Raw genomic sequence first — 20,185 nt, 5'->3', positions numbered from 1 at the left:
AATACGTTTAATTATTCTATCCTTCACGACACTGCCAGTGAAGAATATAGATTATTTAAATGATGTTAAAGTTTTATCTGTATAATATAATAAACATATTTTGCTGCATTTCACTTTAAAAATGATATGTAAATACGCGCTTTATAAAGTGGCTCAGGTTTTGCGATATTATAACTGTAGTGCAAGTTTACAGTGGGGTGATTGTACTTATAAGTACAAACAGTTCTACAAGGTGCAATTGATTGAGTGCATTTAAAGTTCTTGGGATGAAACTGTTTCTGAACCGCGAGGTCCGTACAGGAAAGGCTTTGAAACGTTTCGCCATGGCTGAAACAGTGTGTCCTTGAAGCTGTATACTGATAATTCTCTTTCCGATCAGCTGCTGCTGTGATTCACAATCAGATACAGTGATATAAATACTCCGAGTGGTGCAGTGAGAGTAATATGGAAAAAGATGATGCGCTGTGGCAACTCCTAACGGGAACAGCTGAAAGAAGAAGAAGAAGAAGAAGGTGCAGTGCGAGTAACAACGCTAAAGCAGTTATGGTATTTGGAATACTATGGCTATTCCCTAGACCATTATATTGTTACAAGTTAATTACAATCAGATGCATTACACTAATAAACAATATGCGGTTAGTTTCAGTGTATTTATAAAGCCGCATCAGGAAAATAAGGTGTAACCACACAGGAACAGTAGCACTGCTTTGACGCTGGGTGCCGCCAGTCTGCAAAACCAAGCGGAGAACTTGCGTACGACAAGGTATGAGGTACCGTGGAAAAGTGCGTGGCTTTACGCCAAGTGTAGGTTTTATACATTGCGATTTCAAAGTGTAAAAGTTCTTACGCAACATTTCTGTGCGTACGCACCGTTTATATATGAGGCCCCTGGTGAGTAAAGACAAGAAGGAAAAAAAAACATCTGCAAAAGCTCCAGAACGATACTGCCGAATGTGATGAGCAATATCAGCTAAGGGGTCTTATTTCTCCACTCTTAGATTATACGAGTTTGTGCACATGTAGAGTTCTAGGGAGGCCAAAGAAGATGTGGCTGGATAAGGTGTCAGATGATATAACAGAATGTATCTTACCCAACAGAACACAAAGGACTGTGAAGAGTGCAGGAAAAAGATTAACAGGTTACCCTGGGTAAACCTGGAAAATGACCAGTAATTATGATGATGTTAATATTTCCCTCACCTCTAATACTTCCTATTTTGTGTAATGCCATGCAACGTCATAAAACCACAGCCATTTTTTATCCCAGGTAACAAGGGGCAAATCAGAAATACAATATGTAAAGTGTCTTGAAATGGATGCACCTAACAAAGAAGGAGACTTGGCTGTTTTTGTGATAGTCTTTTTTTTTTAGAATTTTCTTTATTGTAGCAGGCTGACTACAACTACAGTATACGCAGTTCTCCATCCGTCATCTAACTTGTACATTATATATTTTGAGCTCAACATTGATTTATATTCATATGTTTTACAATTTTCATAAATTTAGTGATGAGTGAAATGATCTGCATGAAATTGAAATTTGCAGAGAAATTCAGTGTTTAACTTCACAAAAATAAATAAATAAATATTGTTCTGCCTCCAGGGAAATGTGTGGCATTCACATAAGAAGAAAGGAGTTTTAATTCCAATGAGTCTCTCTGTTATTTAACACAGTTTGACATTCAAAATTACGGCCATTGATAATCCGGTTCCTTCAGATTTCCAGCATGGATTTTGGAGCACATTTTCAAATGTACTGCGTTGGTGCACCACTGTTTTCTGGAGGTGTTGTTTGTGTTTTGATGGCACTATAGCCGATAATTAGTTGTTGGGTCTTGCTTGCACCTGCAAATAGGCATTCCTGCTCATTCCTCATTTAATCATTTATTTGCTGCTGTATAGCCCCAGTATGGATTCAGCAAAGAAAAGAAGTGGCGTAAAACGTAAACATTGCCAAGCATTTTTTTTTCAAGCCATTCGGTAAAACAAACAATGTCAGAATGTCTGCTCTGGGTTGTGTAGGTGTGTCAATGCCTCCGAAATGCTTCCTTCCATCATATCTAACAAATTTGAGCCTTTAATTAAAGTGGTTTGTTTCAACAATCAAAAGCGTATTTTATTTTCAAATCTACATAATCTCACCTAAGCCATGTATCTTGTTAACTTGTACCCTTTCCCTGTGTCTACATTGTTTTTTTTCTCTGGATACTCCTAAATACTGTAGAGTGCTTTTGTATGAGTGTGCCTTACAATGGACAGGTATGTTCTTCCAGCAACCCTGAACTTAAGGAGCAGGTCAAAAAACAGATACAGAGAGACATGAAAATACTGCAAATCATTTCTAGGGTTCATTATATAAAATAAGAAAGCATTAAACAGGGATGTCCTTTCAAGGAGATATTCTATATCTTGCCACCATCTGATCCAAGTACTTTGTAGCCATCTGTGATGATTGAATTTTTCCCATAAGACCCACTGCAATGAATCCTTTAAGAATAATCCTAAAAATATATAATAAAATAAAATACTTAAGAACATTGATGTTAGATAGATTGTCCTGTTGGGAGTGGGTGGTCCTTCGCCCTTGGAACCTCTATAGATTTTGTTTTTTCTTCCTGCTTAACTGGAGTTTTTTTTTCTTGCCTCCCCTCCCCAGCCATCTGACCTTATCATCCAACTCATAGAGACTTAAAAACCATTTCTAGGCTCTACTTCTCTATTAATTATATATCTACAAGTAATAGCGCACTGCACGATAACGTGCAATAAATACACTTGACTTGAGCATTCATAGTTTTCATCCTCTTTCTCTGTACGTTTAGCACAAGTTTGCTCAGAGGTTGATGCGCCTGCTGCCTTCTGAGCAGCTCTTCTTTTCTTCACCCTAGCGGCCTGCTTCTTCTCATCTTTCATTGGCATCTTTTCACATTAAAACTGATTAAGTGAGCGTTTATGTTGCAATTACTTAGTATGTTTTCTTTAATTTTTCACTTAAGCTGACACTTAAGTCTTCAATCTGCCTCAAGAATGATTTAAGCTATGAAGAGGTAGGGGAAAGTGATGGCAAAGGTTGTAAGGATGAGAACGGTGCCTGTATGCATGCGCCACACGGCCATCCTGCTGGCCACTGCCGAGAGTTGATTCTACAATAAAACAAAATAAAAAGTAATCACCTTAGAGGCCAATCATCACCCCGAAAGCGGACAGTAGATGTCACGTATTATATGTGTACCAAATTTCAGGTCAATAGGTCAAACGGTTTGCGAGCTATAGGTGATTTAAAATCCTGGACAGACAAACTGGCAGTCATGGTAGCGTATTATATAAGAAGATCATATGTAAGTGTGTATTATTTTTGTATGTTATTTATTCATTTTTTATATAATTTTAATTTGTAACTACTTCTTTGACATTGTGTAAAGCACTTTGTGCTACATCTTTGTATGAAAATGTGCTATAGAAGTAAAGGTTGTTGCTGTTATCCCATTGCACGTTCAGGTTCCACCTACACAAACAGTAGAAAAGCAGGGCACATTTTCTTGGTAAGGTCTCCTTTCTGTTACTGTAATGAAAGTAAAAAATGATAGAACAGACACATTATTCTGCAGAAACTTTCAAAATGTTTGGAACACTGCCTTTTGAGTCAGCCCCATCTATCACATCAGCAAGTTATGCTGACTTGGCAATTCAAAGGAAAACCTTCAGAGTTTAGCATTAGTGATGGGATTTACATGCTGACAAAGGCAGTGAGCAGAACCCCATGCACATTTGACAGCTGGCTCAGTGCTTTTGGTTTTGACAGTCTGCATGTTATTATTTATATGGTGCACTGTACATACTACCTAGATACATATGAAGCCTGTGCAGAAATATACAGTATAGTTTGCATATCCTGGAAGTAGGTCAGAAATGTCAGGCAATGACAGCAGCAGCCAGGAATCGGTTCGGTTCACTCTAATCCTGCTGCTGGCTTGTAGTTACATGACCAGATAGAAGAGGGATCCAGGACTACTGTATGTTCTTGAAACCAACATCAAATATCCCATCATTTATACTACAAAATAGAGTTCTCCCATGGGCTGGGTGAAAGTGTGGAAGCAAGAAAACTGAAAACCCTTGAGGCTGCTTGGTGACATATTGAAGAAACAATGAAGCAGGTTTGAAAATGAGTCATAAAGTAATAAAAATACAATGCAAAATGTCAAAGGAATAAAAAAAAGTGAAAAAAAATGACTGAAAAGAAAACAACAGCTTCCAACAGTCCATAGCTCAGACACCCCCAAAATACTGTGCCTGTAAAAAGTATTCACCCTAATTGGGGATTTCACATTTTATTGTTATACAACATTGAAACAGAGTGGATTTAATTTGGCTTTGTGTGATACCTATCAACATAAAAAGACTTTAATGTCAAAGTCAAAAGAGATCTCCGCAAAAAGTGGTCTAAATGAATTACTAATATAAGACACAAAATGATTGGTCTCATAAGTTATTCACCCTACAGTACACCTAAATCACCACTGGTTCAGCCAATTGGTTTTAGAAGTCACATCTTTCATTCAATGGAAATCCCATGTCTGGGATTTAATTCGTTGTAGGATAAGTGCACCTTATCGGGAAGAGCCAGCTTGTGGTGAACTGATCAGTATAATGGCCTAACCCTAACGTTTATACACATGCACAAACCAGGATAAGGTGTACAGAACTATGTTTTTGTCATATTTGCCCTATTACCTGTACATTTGCACAAGCTCTTCTATGATCAGCCTCTGATTTCTGTTTCACTGATCCTCTGTCCCATTACTGGATGACTGCTTCTAGGTTTTTAGAGACTTGGGTCATCACAAAAGGGATACAAATAAAATATCCAAGTCACTGATTGTCCCTCGGAGTCCAGTTAGTCCTTAGGAAATGGAAAAATGTATTGCACAGTTATAAATGTGCCTATAACAAGCTGTCCACAAAAACTGAGTGATCATGCAAGAAACAAGACCGATGAGGGAGGCCAACAAGAGACCTATGAGAACTTTGAAGGAGTTACAAACTGCAATGGATAAAAGTGGAGGCACTGTGCATGCCTGGGTGCTTTATCAGTCACTGCTTTATGGGAGAATCGCAAAGAGAAGCCACTGTTAAAAAAAATGTCATCTCTGCAAGAGTTTGCCACGAGTCACAAGGGAGATGCTGAAGTCAACTGGAAGAAGGTCCTATGAACAATAAGACCAAAATGAACCATTTGGCTCTCAGACTAAATGCATTGTTTAGCATAAACTAATCACTATATAGTATAAAAAACACATCATCCCCAACATGAATCATGGTGGTGTGAGCATCACACTGTAGGGGGTACCTTGCTGCAGCAGGCCCTGGAAGGTTTGTGATACTAGAGGGTAAAAAGAAAGCAACAAAATAAAGGAGAAATCCAGAGGAAATACTGGATGAAGAAACCTGCTCCATGAGAGATTTGTTTTTCAGCAAGGTAATAACCCCCAGCATAAAGCCAAAACTACACATGAATGGCTTAAAAACAGCAATGTTAAAGCCATGAAGTGACCAAGCCAGATCTCAATCCAATCCAACATTTGAGGTGCATTCACATATGCATAATTATAAGGCAATTGTGATTTATAAATGGTAAATTACGTAGAAATGCACTTGTAGTAGTTTTTATAAATCTGATTTTTTTTCGGGCGTACATTTTTTGCAATTTTTTTGATGTGCACATATTTTCATGCTTGAATCCACACAAACTTTTAGAAGCAAGGCCACAGGTGTGCAAAGCTGACAGAGACCTGTGAACACAGACTGAAGGCTGTCATGGCTGCCAAATGTGCTTCTACTAAACATTGCCTTACAAGGGAGTAAATATATAGTTGTGAGCAATTTTTTTTTTTATTATTTTTTATTTAATTTAGACCACTTTATAGAGATCTCTTTGAACTTTAACATTAAGGAGTCTTATTCTTTTAATCAGTGTCAAAAAAGTGAAATTAAATAAACTGTAATTAAGTATGTCTAAGTATGATCAACTGATCAACTCAAAGTTATATAGTGTGCTAACAACCTAGGTTCACCCCCTCGACTCATAATGCCCAATAGAAATTAACAAAGGATATGACACCATAGGCTACTGGATTTTGGCCCAGGCACAACTTCATAGGTTGTGGATGTTCTCCAGGTCATCCAGGGTGAGCTCCAAAAAACTGACCATGACAACTCCCAGTTAAATCGTTTACTGTTCTCTCCATTAAGATGTTAAGTTTTTTAACAAAAAAATATGACTGTTTACAATTTTTCTTATTCTCTGCTAACTGGCTAATACATTTGTTGCTGTAACTAGTTAAAAATCTACATGGTACAGTCTATTGGTTGGGGTGGTACATCAAAAAGCAGTACAAACAGTTGTTATAGAAATAGTTTTAGGAAAGAAAGTTTGAAGTTAATTGACAAACATAAACATCACATAAGCTGATGCCTACTGTGCTCTGCTGAAGGTTGTTATGCTAAGATCTGCTAAAGGCTTGTTACTGTGGCCTTTTAAGCCATGCAGCCTTTCAATGCTCTCACTACCCCAACACTCTCACGGACAGATTTAATTTTAGATTACAATTAATTTTGTATCTTTGCTCAAAGCAACACATCATGTGGAGCAGCAATACAAACTTCAGTAATTGTTATCTCAATACCCACAGAGCTGTGACCAGAAGTACAAATAATCTGGTTCATTTTACAAAGAGGGTAAGGTTGTTTGATCCCTGGAGGGGATCTCAGAGTTTGACTTTCATCAGAAAATCCTCCTTTCTCCCATTCACATATGTCAGCTTCAGAGTAATTGATTAGAAAAGACAGCATGTCTAGTATGGGTAGTGCAAGAATAGCCATTTGGCAGGCAAAGCCTCATTTACATCTCGAAGGTTGACTTTTCTGCTATGAGCACAGATGAACACCCAGTGGACTTCTGAATTGTATTAGCATTTTCCACTGTTAAAACTAACCTTATATGAAGTTTTTCATGATGTACTAAAACTTTAATTTTAATAGAAAATGAACATTAAAAGGCAGACACTACTGACACACAAGCTATCAATTATTATAAAAAAATTAAAGAATGATAAAAATACACAGTCCAATTACTGAATGTTCAATAATGCATACTGACACTAACATTTTAGTCCAACAACAGTCACTTCTGAGCATGTAATGTCCATAGTAAGAAAAGCAATTTGTTCATTTCCAAAGAAATTTAAGAGTATCAAAAAAACTTAAAACAGTTGAGAAAGTCAAAGCATAGAAAATCAGTTCTACCAGACAAAAATTATTTTGTTTCTATAGCAGGATCAAAACGTTCTATCTTTTATCCGGTGAAAAGATAAAAAAGCAGTGAAAACCATTGGACAAAAGAAACATCAGGCATTGCACGTGTGATATCTTTAAAGAATCTGATAGGCACAATTTCATAATTGTTTCTTCAAGGAAGGCCACTGAGCAGACAGTTACAGCAGTCAAACCAAGATTTAACAAATTCATGACATATACTTGTGCCTCCTGTAAGAGCCAATCTTAGAAAGTTAAAGTTTTCAGTTAAACTCATATTGTTGTTTGCTTAATTTGAACAGAATATAAATTCCTTTCATAGTCATAACTTATGGTATAGTCTTTTCCCCCTATAAGTTAGCAAGAGATAGAACCTTCTTACTATAACTGAGTAACAGTGATAATAAGCTCAGTTTGTTTAGAACAGGTCCCAGTAAAGAAGGACTTGAAAGACCCATTTTAAGCTTAGAAATGGGATAAGCATACAGTTTTCTGACCGTTTAGAAATGGTCCAGAAACGTTTTGAAATGGTTCAGAAATGTTAAGTAAATAGTAACGATTTTTTGAGATGTAACAAGTTTAAGCTTAGAATTTAATTTTTCTTAACATTAATTTTTCCTTTTTTGCTATTTTAATTTTCCTTTTTTGTGTGAATTGTTTTACTTTAAAACTTAACTAACCTTTTAAAAACGAAGATATTTTGTCTGTGGAATCATTTCAATGTGTCAGGCTGTTCAATCCCATTTTTTTGAGTTGAAGCTGCTGAACTTTCATAATTTTGGGAAAACGCAGCTACACCTCCCATATGAAGCAGCAAAACCAGTATTGGTACCAGAGGGTTGTGCAAAAAAGTTAAATTATGAGGGACAACTCTTCTTTGTATGGCTGAATGATCAAACTGCTTCTAAGAATCACAAGAGAAATGAAACTGTCACACAAGATAATGTCCCAAACCATTTTTTTTGCTGTTATGTTGATGTGGCATTCAAGAATGTTGCCCCGATTATACTATTATCCACATTGTCCTCATTTGTGGTTTTGAAAATGACTGAAATGACTTGACACCAGCCCATGGCTGCTTGATACATAATACCAGTTGTGGCAGAAGACTGGTGACCTTGCCCGGCCAGGACGCCCTTGTGATGGAAGGACCAAGGGAGAGGATATATTCAAGGCAATACCTCCCCTGGAAAACAACAGGGCAACCCCCCTGGATTGCATCAGGGCCAGTTGCAGAGCCCTGGACTGCAGCACTTTCTCCACACTCGGAAGTACTGCCAGAAGATGAACCAGGTGCACCTGGAGTACTTCCGCGTGCCCATGCAGCACTTCTGCCACACCTGGAAGTGCTGCCAGATGACTGAAGAGCACCTGCGGTACTTCTGGGTGCAGTATAAAAGAGACAGACTTACTCCTGTTCAAAGAGCCACAGTCAGGAGGTGGTGGACAAAGCCTGTGGAGAAGGATGTAGGCATCAGAAGAAAAAGAAAGAAGAAAAAGCAAGAAGAAGAAAAGAGAGAGACAGGACTGAGCTTATTGTGAAAGAATTGTGTGCATTGTGTGCTGTAAGGACAACAAAAAGAAGTAAAAAAAATGTGCTTTATTTTCACAGGACAATGTACGGCCCCTGTTTCTTCCACACAACCTACACGTAGTCTGCAATGGCGAGCAGAAATCCTGTGAATGGAGTCTTAGTCTGCAAGGTGTCAATGCATCATTCAAGAAGAGCCATGGAGGCAACACACCTCAATAGAGTTTGGAAAGTGATGACAGAGACACTGGGACAACCCTTTTAAAGATCAATTGTTCTTTTATAAAGCTGTTTATCTGGTCTTTCCAGAAATTTCCCAAGAAGTGGGAGGGTGTTCCTTAATCCATCATCATCAGCATTGTCTCACAATCACACCTATATGCTGTTGAAATGCACCACACTAGTACTAGAAGCTTAATGACAGGACCTCTGTAAAAATCCCTTTAATTCTGTCAAACATGTTTTCAATGCATTGTAACAGTCATTCCATAATAAAATAATGAATCAGTAACTCAATGTATTAACTGCTACCGGTAGCAGCTTCTTGGGCTATACTTGATAGGTTAGCCAGATGGTCCTAAGACTTTTTTTAGTAGCTTTTACTCATTAGCTAAACTAAAACCTATGTGTCTGGAGACTGTAACATTAAATACTAGTGATTATCAAAATGACTGCCATGACATCACTTCCTAGTCACACACATGAATGTGTAGAGGACTAAAACCCAGCTAAGATTCTTACCACCTTTAATGGTGATTTATTTATTTTTTCGGAGGGGATCCTAGGAACACACCAGGCCTTGGCCCGACTCACACACACTCCCTCACAGAGACAAAAAAAAACAACTGGTAATAAAACAGAAATGAAGAATGTATTAAATAATAATAAATGAAATAAAACTACAACAACTAAAAAGATCCCACCCCAGTTCCCTTTATCCTCAGACAGTCCTCGTGGAGCAGGAAGACACCAGACAGTCCATATACCCAAAACAGGAGACCATCCAGGACAAACAAAATCCACTTATAGTAAACAGGAAGGCAAAAAGACAGGTAACTCCAGACACAAAACAACAAAAGACTTCTCTCTTTCCTGTAGAACTGGCCTCCTGTTAAATCGCACCTGCCTCCTTGTTCCCAGCAGCCCCTGTGCCCTCAGCAGGTGACCAATCAGAGCGACTGCAGGGACTGCTAGGAGCTGACGTTTCTTTACCCAGTAGCGCCACTACAAATGTACCATGATGATGTTCACAATGCCACATCAGGATGACTTCATTGAATTGGATAATAAGATGCAAACTGTAAACAAATTTGAGAAACAAATAATACAATGATAAGTGTGTAGCTCATTGCACTTCCTAGCACTTTCCTTCACATATCGTAGTATGTTTATTTGACAGATCTTGAGATTGCCAAGTTCTGATTCTAACCTTTTTATGGCATCTACAGCAGATGTGTCGCCCTCAAGTTGCAGTTATGGACATAATATAAAAACAATTTAATCATTTTATCATGAAGATAGCAGCAGTTTTTATGGGTGCAAGTGTACAGTACAGTATTTTTGTCAAATAATCTATGTACATATATCTAAATTTATACTATATATATATTTTTATAATTAGAATCTAGACAAGAAAAGGCCATTCAGCCCAACAAAGCTTGCCAGTCAAATTTACTTAATCCTTCAAAATAAAATAAAATCTAGTTTTGAAGGTCCCTAAAGTCCTACTGTCTACCACACTACTTGGTAGCTTATTTCAAGTGTCTATAGTTATCTATGTGATGAAAAATTTCCAATGTTTGTGTGAAATTTACCATTAACATGTTTCCAACTGTGTTCCTGTGCTCTTCATAAACTCATTTAAAGTAACAGTCTTTTGAACATTGTCTAGCAGTTGATAGCGTCAAGTCCACTATGACTCCTAAATTGTTCTCATAATGTATACTTTTGACTTTTAGACTTCCCATTATGTACTAAAACCTAACATTTTTACTTTTTACATGTAATACTTTCAAGCCTGTATGCTGTCTAAGTCCCTATGTAATGATTCAATGAATTCTCAATTATCTGCTAATCCACCTACCTTGGCATCATCTACAAACTTAAACAGGTTCCTCATGGTTCAATGAATGTGTTAGGGAGTGGAGAGTTTGGGTGAGTTTCTGTGTTATTGCTGTTGCCATTGCTTGTTTTCTGGATTTTTCAATCCTATGCTTTGTTTTTCAACTTTGTTTTTGGACTGTGATTATTGATTTTTTGAACCCTTGCTCTGTTTTTGACTCTAATTTTTGGATTCTGTATTGGGACTTTGTTTACTGTGTATTGCCTAGCCTTCTCGGTCATCTCCTTCATGCTCTTTGGAGTTTTGGGGCTTGCATAGCCTTTTTTTTGCTAAAATAAACCTTTCATTTTATCAACATTCATCTCAGCCCTCTTGATTCCTAGTCGGGGTATTTTGACAGTGTTACCTGCCCTCTAGTGGGTAACCTTGGAAGTATTTTTGCTGCTGTGCCTTTCTGAACTGAAGCAAGATCACTATTATCAAGAAGATCACTACACCTTGAACTCCCACTTTTTAAAGTTTGATACACAACCATGTCATGTGACACCTTATCAAATGCTTTCTGAAAGTCAAGATAAACCATTTCATATGCTCCAATTTGATCATATCCTTTTGTTGCTTCCTCGCAGTATTCCAGCATGTTGGTAAAACATGACCTCTCTTTTCTGAACCCATGCTGACCATTCAGATAAACTCCTGTTCTTGCCATGTGTTGCTCAGTGTTTCCCACAATAATTCCTTCCATTAATTCACCTGTGATGAACGTTAAACTTACTGGCCTATAGTTGCTTGGATCTGCCTGATTACCCTTTTTATATAATGGAATAATATTTGCCATTTTTTCAGTCTAGGGTGCAGTGACTTTCTAAAAATGTGGGTCAAGGGTTTATATATGTACTTTCTAACCTCCTTAAGAACTCGAGGGTAAATATTATCTGGTCCTAGTGATTTGTATGATTTCCACCTCTTTAATCGGCACAGTACTTCTCCCTCTACATTTTCCAAATCACTCAGTACCTCATTATTATTCCATTTTACCACTGGGAGGTTATCTACTTTCTCACGTGTGAAGGCTACTGAAAAATGTGACTATGAATAATAATATGAATAATAAATGTTTATGTTCATATTGCTAAAGTAAGGCAAAATAAGGAAAGGCCAGTTAATAGCAGTGGAGAAGGAAACAGAAAAAAACACCTTTTATGAAGGCAAGCAGGATGGCAAGGAGAGCTGCAGAATGAAACACATCCCATAAAGCATGTTATTACCATGCCATCATGCCATATTAATAGATCCTTGGTTAAATACACTAAACTAAAAACTGAAACTTAAAGAGGTTGATTGGTTATGCAGAGTTTCATAAGAAGGCTTAAATAGTCAAGAGTGCTTAAATTAGGACAATGAAATTCATCACAAAAACTTCTTATTAAGTTGTTTTAAAAAGAGTGAGTCTTTATTGTTAAAATAAAGTTCAGACAGAGAGCTTCAATAATACTTTGACATTATATGTGACACCATTGAACATATCACTAATCTACGCATGCACAGGGGCAATAGGGGATTTTTTTGGTTAGGATAAACTGATAGATAGATAGTTCTTTATTTGTCTCCAGTAAGCACAACACATTCTTAGACATGGAATTATTTTCATGGTCGAGATAAGAAAATTTCATCTTATTTAGCTTGTTTTTAACTTTTCATTAACAGTTTTGTGTTATCAACGCATTTTGCCTTATATTTGAATGCATTCAATGTTCACTGTTCTTGCAATATATTCATTTTGTGCCTGTGTCAGCATAAAGCCATTGTTAATATAAATCTCCATACCAATTTCTTTATTTTTATCTTTCCACTAACTAGACTTGACATTGTTATAACATTTTCAGTGAAACTGAATTATGTTTATGACATCTAATATTATACCCATCAGATTATTTTTATGCTGAGCAATGAAAAGCAGTGGGTTGCAAAAGGTACTTTCAAACATAAAGGTCTCATGACACCTAAAAGCATGGCATGAATATAATAGAGATTTACATCACCTTACAGCATGTCTGAAGGAGTCAAGAATCAAGTCAAAGGTGAGAATAGCCCATTAAAGAAATCACAATGACACTGGACCTTAAAGTGCAAGGCTGCTGACTCAATCCACAATTCTGCCTAACTCTGTGTCCCTGGATGAATCATATGAATCACTTATCCTGCCTGAGAACCAAAAGCAAAAACACATACAGCATGTTAAAAAATGCACTATAGCTATGTACTTGTAAAATAGCTTTGGGTGATTTTTCCTACAGAAAGGTGATCGTTTCCAAACTGGCTATCCTGATGAGGGCCGGGGTGGAAACATGCTGATCTGGTATGTCCAAGCAGCCAACTTTCGCCAGGAACTCCTGGGGCATTCCCAGGTGTTCCCAAACCAGGAAAGAGATATCATTTTTTCAGTATGTCTTGGCTCTGACCTGAGTCTTCTCATTGTTGGCTGTGTGTTGTGCATAGCCTCAGGAAACTTCATGGCCAAAGTATCCCAACTAATTTCTCTTGATCTGGAGAATTACCAGTTTTACTGCTAATTATTGCCTAATTTAATTTTTATATTTTTTCTTTTTTCTTTCTTCATCTTGTAAAGCACTTTGAGCTACATAATTTGTATGAAAATGTCCTATATACAGAAATGTTCTCAATTTGGACAACCCCTAAATCTGGTCTGCACCTTATAATCCCAATTATGCAAACATATCACTCGCTCTCCTAATACAGACACTGAATAGCACACATAAATGGCCTTAGAATCCCATATTCTGTTAGCACCTCCCACAAGGTAACATGGACATAGGTTTTGTCAGGTTCACAAAGCACATGTACATATGACTGGCAAATTCCCATGGCCCCTAAATATCTATGTAAGAACAAAGAGTTAATCCACTCTTCTATGGTCAGGATGGCACCCCATTGATCTTCCTGGATCTGAGGGACACCCATTGGATGTAATCCCATTCCAATACCCTAGGATAGGCTCTTCTAGGAAGGCTGTGGGGGCCTTGATGATTGGAAAACCTTCCTAATCCCCCTTTTTAAAAATAAACCACTACTTCAGTCCAGAAGCCCAAAGATATTGTCTCCTCCAGTGTAATATACTGATAAGCAACCAAGTAGTTGTTTCGCTTAACAACATGCATTCTGTTAATCTGAGTCTACCAATTTATTAGAAACAAGGGGAAAAGAACAATTGAGAAGTTAACAATGGTCTCATAAACCTGATAGGAAGCTCTTTTCATGAACCATAGAAGCTTCTTTTAAATAACAAAATCACACAGAGCTGGACTTGAAGGTAAAAGTTAAGAACAAACCCTGAAAAGTATACCAGGTCATCCTGGGGAACTGATGTTCAGACTCAAAATAACTCAGTGTGCCATTTAGGAAGCCATTCAGAAATTTCCACATGCTTGTTTTTAGGAGGAGATGGGAAATTGAAGTATCTGGTTTAAACCCATGAGATCAAAGGAAGAAGGAGTAAAGTCCTACACTTAATGGAAAAATTCTATAGGCGGATTGCTTTCTTGAATTGTTTAAATTATTTAGCAGTCTTATATCTGTTTTCAAATCTTACAGTCTTCTTACACTGACCTTCTTCTACATTAGTACAGTATCACTACCATATTCAATTGTCTCATAAATCAGAATTCCTTAAACTGGGATCTTATTTTCAGGGATGGGTCTCTTACCTAAAATTATCCCAGCTACCAAGACAATTCATTCTAAGGTTTATTCCACTATTTAGGAAATATTAAATAGGTCTATGTTCATAGTTTGTTTGCAATCTATGCTGTGATTCACATTATGTAATCCTCTAAATGTGAATGGATTTTGCCCTCAATTGTCTCCCTGGCTATTCGTCTAAGTGATAGCTTAACTGGCAAAACTAAATTGGCTCTGTTTATGTGAGCGCACATATGTGTGTATGACCATCACCTTCCTGTCTTGTGCTCCAGTCCCCTTGACCCTAAATTGGGTAAACTCGTAAAAAAATGCATGAGTGATTAAGTTATTTTTTGCAATGTCTTCCTTACTGTCCCCATCTCTGCTACTCATTAATAACACTTAGGTAATGACTCATCTTTGTTCCTTTGATTGACTCCCAGGAGACATCTACTCTTAAATTCTATTACATCAAATATCCTATTATTGTCTATAAATAAATCCCCAGAGTAGGTTTCTCATAACAAATGAATATTTCAATTGTTTAATGTATTAGTAGAACTGTCAGAAGGAATTAACTATTTATTCCTGGTTAATGGTGCTCTACAGGTGTTGTGCAAAATAATCACCAGAATGGATTCCAGATCTCAGGTGATCAGAAGATTTGATCAAATTTTGACAAGTATGTTGTTAATATATAATAATGTTTTTTCTGCTTTCTGATGAGAGTTGAGTAGAGGACTCCATCATTTGCAGAAACCTTTGATAGAGTCATATCAGAGTGTACTTATACATGTACGTACTTCTGTAGCATTATAATTAACTTACCTAACAAAAAATATCTGGCCCTGTTTTGCTAATTATAATTCAAACATGCAAGTTCATGCAATTTAGATGCCAAAAAAGAATAAAACAATGGAATGCTGGTGCATGGTCTGTCTACATTGAAATCTAATTATTGTAATACAATGATAAAAAAGGACACTGCAGGGCCAATTGGTCCAGCCCCACAGAAGACTATTTCACATACAAAAAGAAGCATTGTTTTTCTAAATACAGTAAGTAATTACATGGAGCATATGGCAGACAATTGTAGACAAATTGCTTAAGAAGAGAAATCTGTTGTTATAAACATTTTAATAATAAGTTAAATTACTGAGGGAAGCTTAGTTCTTATTTTGCACATCTGCTGGGGGCTGCACCATCCATCCATCCATTTTCCAACCTGCTGAATCTGAATACAGGGTCATGGGGGTCTGCTGGAGCCAATCCCTGCCAACACAGGGCACAAGGCAGGAACCAATCCTGGGCAGGGTGCCAACCCACCGTAGGACACACACAAACACACCCAGCATACACTAGGGCCAATTTAGAATTGCCAATCCACCTAACCTGCATGTCTTTGGATTGTGGGAGGAAACCCACGCAGACATGGGGAGAACATGCAAACTCCACGCAGGGAGGACCCGGGAAGCGAACCCAGGTCTCCTAACTGCGAGGCAGCAGCGCTACCACTGCGCCACCGTGGGGCTGCACCATTAATGCAGAAATGCCACTGATCACTTATATACTGAATATTATATTTTATGAGGCATTCATTTGATTTTCTTTAAATAAATCAATAAAGTATTTGAACCCAAGAAATTTTCACATGGGTATTTTTGCCACTCATTAGACGACAAAAAGTAACATTATTATCTAGTTTAAATAGCTGTGCTTCCTGGCATTGCTTGGGTATATTTTCAAAACACCTCTGTAAATGTTTTCTTGCCTGAGCAAGCAACATACGGTTGGCAATTAGAGAAGCAGTTTGACTGAAAATGTCTGCCTGCAGACCACAGTCTAGCAACAAATCACAGCCATTTGAAATGGAGTAATGAGAAGAAATTTGATCACACAGACTGGGCCTTGTTTAAATTAGCTGTTACCTATGGCTATTAGATCATCTTAGGGTAGTATGCATCATCAGTCACTGGCTACATTATGGTCTCAGAAACCACCAGACCATATACAAAACAGAAACCACAGGTGACACTGGTGGTACATACACTGATAAAAGCCCATAATACTGTCTTTAGGTCGAGTGACAAGGTAATCCTCAGGACAGCTGGGGGAAACCTGTTTTGGGGCATTAAAGCAGCTAAGCTTGGCAAGAAAATCTGTAACCACTTTCAGGACACCTAAAACACATATGTTAGGACATCCAAGCCATCACCAACTATAAGACCATACCCCATTCTTGCGATGGTGATACCTCACTTCCAGATGTTCCAAATAATTTTTATGTGCAGTATGATGCCCTGAAAGACATACCTGCGAGGAAGTCCATCCCTCCTCAAGAGGAAAAGATACTGCAATTGTCCACAGCTGATCTGGGAAGATCTTTTTTGGATGTGAATCCTCACAAAGGTGCTGGACCAGACAACATACCTTGTTGAGTGCTCAGAAAATGTTCAAACCAGTTGATGGATTATCTTAACAGATATCTTCAGCATTTCCCTAAGGCAGGCAATCAAATACTTCAAAACCACCAAATTCATACCCATGCTGAAGAATTCCCCTGTCTTTTGCTTCAGTGGCTATCATCTTATAACATTTATGCTGGTTATTATGAAGTCCTTTGACAAGCTAGTCTTGGGTCACCTGAATGCTGGACTTCCCACATCACACAAGCCTTTCCAGTTTGTCTTTTGCCAAAACTGTTCCAATGAAGATGCCGTATCATCTACTCCTTATATGGACAAAAGAGACATAAATGCTATAATGCATTCCAACATTCAACATCATCATCCCTCAAAAGCTCATAGGGAAGTTCAATGTGCTAGACTACAATAATTCCCTATACAACTGGACTTCCTGACCGAGAGACCCCAAACAATCCGTGTCAGAAACTCCATCTTCAGCGCCATCACACTAAGCACTGGTACTCCCCAGGTTGCATATTCTGTTCACTCTGCTGATTCATGACTGTATGGCTGCACACAGCTCTAACACCATAGTTAAGTTTGCTGATGACACTTCCGTAGAAGGTCTCATAAGCAATGGGTATGAGTTACCTTAAAGAATGGAGAAATGACGTTTGACAGACTGGTGCAAGTGCAACAATCTGTCACTTAACATGGACAAAATTATAGAAATGATTGTTGACTTCAGGAAGGTTCATACTGCACACACCCCAGTGTACACTGAGGGATCAGTGTTGATACTGGTCAAGAACACCAAATTCCTTGATGTGCATCTGGCAGCTGACTGTACTTGGCCTATTAACACAACATCCTTAGCCAAGACGATGCAATGCCATCTCCAGTAACATCTGGTTTGGGATCTCCAGCCTCTGACCGCAATGTCCTACAACAGAGAGTACATACGGCAGAAACATGTATTGAGCTCTCTCTTTCCCTTCCATGAAAGACATCTTTATTAAGTGCTGCATCTTTAAAGCCTATAGCGTTGTGTAGGACCGCTCCCACTTCTCCCTCTGTCTCTTTGTCCCACTTCCATTTGGCAGAAGGTTCTGTAGCATCCAAACCAGTTCTCCCAGGTACTCCAACAGCTTCTACTCCTTAACACTAGAATTACCAGAGCCAACAATAAAACTCGTAAATCTGACCCCCCTTAAATCCCTTCACACCTCTCCGTCAGCGTCTTTCGTTTTCTAAAAGTGTTGATAAGCTAAAAGCAGTAAGCAGCCTGCTATACCATCCCACCACTGCCGCTGAATGGGCAAATAAGTTCTCCCAGTTCCTGCCTTGATTGATTATCTGGGAGTGAGCTACCCAGAATTGTAAGGGGAAATAATCTGATGTGTGTTTTGTGTCTACAACAATCTATGTAAACACATCGTTAAAACAGAAATGTTTTTCATGTTTTAGTAATAAATAACAAAATCTAGACATGAACTGTATAATGTATGAAGGCTGATGGCCAAATATCAAATAAACACTTTCACAAAAGGTGCAAGTATGATACGACAGCTTCCATGGTGCTGTGGTTAGAACTGCCGACTTATAATCCGGTTGTGAGTTTGAAACCAGCTCCTGCGCAAATTTACCATTTAGAATATTGAGCTGCTCTTATTGTTAATATTATACAATAAAAACATACATTTGATTTGTGTCTGTAACAACCACTGTAAATCTATAGTAGGGTGGCAACGCGTCTGGGAAAGGAGGAATTGTTTATTATTGAGAATTGTAGTGTATTGTATGAGTATTGTGGAGAGGAGGGTGCTTTGTACACGTATTTGTCTTAATAAAGTAAATATTTGGACTTTTACCTGGTGTCTGGCGTCAAGTCTGAGGGTTTAAGGGGACAACAGCGCCCCCTATCTGTCACAATTCCTCTGTCGCTGTGACTAAGATGTACTTTCGAGTTATAGGGCAAATAATAGTCTCTTGGCCTCCCTGCAGCATCCTCTGGAGGCTCCCAGGGTACCCAGCAGGGCTGTGAAGGAAAACTCCAATGTCCATAATTCCCTGCTGGCATTTGGGGCACCTCCATGCTGCAGGGAGGGCTCCATCTGGCGGCCATAGTCCACAACAGATAGATAGATAGATAGATAGATAGATAGATAGATAGATAGATAGATAGATAGATAGATAGATAGATACTTTATTAATCCCAAGGGGAAATTCACATACTCCAACAGCAGCACACTGAAAAAAAACAATATTAAATTAAGAGTGATAAAAATGCAGGTAAAACAGACAATAACTTTGTATAATGTTAACGTTTACCCCACCAAGTGGAACTGAAGAGTCGCATAGTGTAGGGGAGGAACGATCTACTCAGTCTGTTAGTGGAACAGGGCAGTGACAGCAGTCTATCGCTAAAGCTGCTCCTCTGTCTGGAGATGATACTGTTCAGTGGATGCAGTGGATTCTCCATGGTTGACAGGAGCCTGCTCAGCGCCCGTCGCTCTCAAACTGTCCAGCTCCATGCCTACAATAGAGCCTGCCTTCCTCGCCAGTTTGTCCAGGCATGAGGCGTCCTCCTTCTTTATGCTGCCTCCCCAGCACACCACTGCGTAGAACAGGGCACTCACCACAAACGTCTGATAGAACATCTGCAGCATCTTATTGCAGATGTTGAAGGACGCCAGTCTTCTAAGGAAGTATAGTTGGCTCTGCCCTCTCTTGCACAGATCATCAGTATTGGAAGTCCAGTCCAATTTATCATCCAGCTGCACTCCCAGGTATTTATAGGTCTGCACCCTCTGCACACAGTCACCTCTGATAATCACGAGGTCCAGGAGGGGCCTGGGCCTCCTAAAATCCACCACCAGCTCCTTGGTTTTGTTGCTGTTCAGGTGTACGTGGTTTGAGTCGCACCATTTAACAAAGTCCTTGATTAGGTTTTTATACTCCTCCTCCTGCCCACTCCTGATGCAGCCCATGATAGCAGTGTCATCAGCGAACTTCTGCACGTGGCAGGACTCCGAGTTGTATTAGAAGTCTGATATATATAGGCTGAACAGGACCGGAGAAAGTACAGTCCCTTACTGCACTTCTGTGTTGCTGACCACAATGTCAGATCTGCAGTTCCCGAGGCGCACATACTGAGGTCTTTCTGTAAGATAG

The sequence above is a fragment of the Polypterus senegalus genome, chromosome 11, assembly GCF_016835505.1.
Source record: "Polypterus senegalus isolate Bchr_013 chromosome 11, ASM1683550v1, whole genome shotgun sequence".
Taxonomy (NCBI): domain Eukaryota; kingdom Metazoa; phylum Chordata; class Cladistia; order Polypteriformes; family Polypteridae; genus Polypterus; species Polypterus senegalus.
This window is presented reverse-complemented; position numbering follows the sequence as displayed.